Source organism: Lonchura striata, chromosome 1 (genome assembly GCF_046129695.1).
Source record: "Lonchura striata isolate bLonStr1 chromosome 1, bLonStr1.mat, whole genome shotgun sequence".
In the NCBI taxonomy this organism is placed as follows: domain Eukaryota; kingdom Metazoa; phylum Chordata; class Aves; order Passeriformes; family Estrildidae; genus Lonchura; species Lonchura striata.
The window spans coordinates 39,815,709-39,819,540 of record NC_134603.1 but is presented as its reverse complement, the minus strand read 5'-3'; the positions used below and the strand labels follow the sequence as shown (position 1 = coordinate 39,819,540).

At 40.1% G+C, this 3,832-nt stretch overlaps 1 long non-coding RNA gene across 1 annotated transcript; it reads left to right on the top strand.

Annotated features, from left to right (window-relative positions):
* The first annotated feature begins 787 nt into the window (after window positions 1-787).
* On the top strand, window positions 788-2,393 carry LOC110484794 (uncharacterized). Its single transcript, XR_002467817.2, has 3 exons — window positions 788-1,593; window positions 1,681-1,754; window positions 2,115-2,393. It is a non-coding gene; the product is annotated as an uncharacterized LOC110484794 (long non-coding RNA).
* Window positions 2,394-3,832: the final 1,439 nt, after the last annotated feature.

Sequence of the window (3,832 nt, the reverse complement as noted above, 5' to 3'; positions counted from 1 at the left end):
GGTTGTATTTATCTTTGAAAAAAGCATGCTTTTAAAATTACTTAGTGAAAAAAAGCAATTTAGAGGATCTATTGGTGCCACAAGAGGTGAGATGCTGGCAATCAGACAGTGCTATTTTAAAACTTTGAGACAGCAGCTTCTCCAGGATACAGAATTTGGTGATATCCCCACCTGGCAGCCTCTGGCTTTCAAGGTGGATGGCTCTCAGTTCCCAGCCCTGTACTCATATTTCCACTTAAAATTTGCCTGCCTGCCTTTGACCCTTGTGTAATACATACTGATGTTTGTGCTAGTTCTAATGTGTATGTTTACTCTATAAGCAAAGAACAGAAATTAAACTCACCTCTATTTGCAAAATAAAAAATGGGAGAGCAGGATGGTGCCTCTCTTGAGGTGTCTGCTTCACAAGTGCTGCTTGTAATGGCTAGAGAAGGTGACTGAGATGCTTAAACACAGATGTCTCACTGCTATCTGAGAAGATGCATCTGTTATATCTCATAGGGTACCCCCTATAGCTACTGTAACAGCTTGTGATGTTCATATAAGAGATGGATTTGGTAGTGATGTGCTTGGGTTTTGTGCATAGGCAATCATTTATCCCTTCTTTTTATTGTTTTTTCTGCTTTTTTTTTTTCTTGTCAAGGCCATTGCGCTTATTGCAGCAAGCAGTCTGAATATGGGCCATGTAGTAGGCTTGAAAACATTCAGAAAAAATAGTTCTACTGGTTTTATGCTGGACTTGGGTGATGTGGTGTTGCTGCTGCCCTGACTTCTATGTAAAATGTCTGAGCTAAATGTGACTTTGCTGTTGGGCTTTGTTGTTTTTGGAAGACTCCAGCCCCCATGTTAATCATTAAAGACAGGTATATACTGTAGGATGATCATGAAATGAATTACCATAGTGACAGTGTAATTGTATAGTAAAATCTGGGTCAGTTTTTCTGCATGCATTTGTATGTCTCTGAGGGGCCTGAAGCACTGAGATGCTCAGATTTTGTTTGATGTGGGAAAGCTTATCTGTCCATTAAGAGAACCTAAAAAGAAAATGGGAGGTAAAAACCTATCAAGTAATTTTTGCTGCACCTTGTGAAAACTGCATGTTGTTCCAATTCCAATTGTTTTTGACTGAACTGGATGGCTATGCTGATAACATATTGGGAAGCTGCAATGGCAGCAGACCACCATGGCTATTGAAATGCACCTATGGTACTATATCAGGCTGGAGCCAAAGAAGAAATAATTTTGGAGACTTGGGAATGTGAGAATTCAAGATATGAAAATCTACCTGAAGAGATTCCAAAGTCAGAAATGTGTATTCTTCAACACCATTGAAACTCTGCTGCACGTTTAACTACTCTTTGTTTTTGCTGACTATACTGTTAGGAACTGTAAGTAGTCAAGAAATTATTTCAAGAATATACATTTTATGTTTTCTTTGTTGTCCTTAGAGTTTTCAGCTCTGCAGGAATCTTGTTTCCAAGTATTGTTCCTGTATCCAGCAAGACTAGAAGAAAATTTAAGAAGTGGGAGCCAGCATTTTCATGTGATGGCAATATTCCAGAAACTGGTGCTCTAGGATAAACAGTAAATAATGTGAGGCTTACAAAACACTTACTCATTCATTGCTAATACCCTGCTGATATTTTCATTGTTAGCATAATTTCTCTGCTGTCTCTGCAGGTGACATCCAGTCACATCTCCTCAGCCTGAAACCAAGCATCCAAACCTGAGGGTAACAAATACGATATTACCAGGTACACAAGCACCCCGCAGAAACATCCTTCTCCATCTGCTCCTCTCCCCTAATTACGAGACTGCTGCAGTCATTTGCAGTGCTGAGAGCTGCATCTGCTTAGTGGGGACAGGGAGAAGAAGGTCCGGTGTCCTGCTAGAGGCAAGGCTGACACCTAGTGACCAGACTATTTATTCCTATGGGAATTCACTGTGTTCTGGTTCAGTCGCTATTCACCCTTATGTAGGTCTGGAAGATTTAAACTTCAAAGTGAATAGTTGCTTTATTTCATCGTCATTTTTGGCCTTTGTTTTCACTGCTTCTAGTATGCTCTTCTAAAGATGGAGTGTGGGAACTCAAAATGTCTCTCTGTCATTTTTAGAGGTTCCAGGCCTTGGTCAGAAGCATTCTAGACCCTGGCAGACAGCTGAAAAACAGCTGTGATTTTGAGTTTGAGCCATGGAATGAATTACCAACTTTGGAGGTGGAACAAGCAATCACAAAAGGTTAGATAGTATAGTAAAATTAGTTACAAAGTAGAGGGGAAATTTTTTAGTATTGTACAGGGGGGTTTTAACACATGTACAGGGGGGTTTTCACTTTGTACATGGGGGTCAGAAGTTCTAAGATGGAGGAAAGTGGGCTGATCCTGTTCTTCCTCCTTCTTTTTCCTTACCTGCATGTTCTTGGTGATGTTGGCACTCACAGATTGATTTAGAATAGAAAAACACTTGGCAACGTAGGTAGTAGGTATTGGGGAATAATTGTAAACATGTTATACGTAATATATCTTATAAAAGATAGCAGCAACCCTGGGCAGAGAGAGAGACGAAGAAGACAGCAGATAGAGAGGAGGTCAGGGTGTGTGTGTGCCTCTACCCAGGCCACTGATCAAATAGCCGCAGTCCAAGAACATAATCTGTTAGATAACTAGCAATAAACTGCCTTGAGACTGAACAGCTAAAGCCTGTGGAGTTTTTCTTTGGAAGCACGGGTTGGAGGAGGAATTTCACCACCATATGAGACCCCAGAGCAAGGCTGGGGTTCTCACAATGGAGTTCAGCTAGCTTGCAGGCTTAAAACCTGATTTTGTAGAGGATTTTGCATGTAGTCTCCTGGGAGCTGTTCATGCCAGCTGTGCTGAGCAAACTGAGGTGGCTGATTGCAATCAACAGTAGCCTTAGAACATCATGCTTTTTGATTTTTCCTTAATAAAATCATGACTGACTGCAATATTTGTATTGTTTTTGCTCATCCTGTGTTAAAGAATCCAAAATCAAATGTATTGGGATATTCTCTGAGTTGCAGAATTTTCTTCCTGAAGATGTCTACTGACCAGAGACATCTTACAAGTAGTCTGCCACCTGGAAAGCACTACCTGTTCCATCATCATTGCAGATCCTGCTGGAAAGGCTCAGAGTTCTGGGCCTTAGCAAACTGCTTATTAAAGGGGAAGAGTAAAATCTAGCTAAAAAACTTTCATAGAATGCTTTCTTTGGTCATGTAGATTAGCATTTCAAGAGTATAACATATTGATGAGATTTGCTTTTTGCATTTACCAAAAGAAGTAGACATATCAATTTAGGAAAACAGCTCTTCAGATGGAATCAAAGGAGTCAACTCCCGTGTTGACTCCAAAAGTAGACTGGAGAGGGTCTCAGTGGTTGCCCATGCTAAAGGATTTCGCACTGATCCCTGTACTGAAGCCTTAAAAAAACCTTCTTGGAGCAGTCCTTGGGATTGGAGGAATATTTTGTCTTTTAAATGTCTCTTGTCATTTAAATGAAGTATTGGAAATAAGGTTGATAGCACATGGCATGTTTGAAACTAACACTGTGTTTGACTACACAAAGAGTCAGAGCTCAATGTTTTTCTGTGCCTGAAAGGAAACTTTGATTCTTCCTGAATGAAATAACTAGGAACTTGCACAAGCCTCCTGTTGTTGAACAGAAAGACAAGCCTTTTTTCCTTCAGATAATCTTTTATATCTCACTCAGAACTTTATGTATGGCCCTGATTCTGTATCTGTGGCATGTTTCTAATTAGCCCATGAAAGAATAAAAGTTCTGTGTTTTAAAATCTACTGATTTTTCCTCTGCT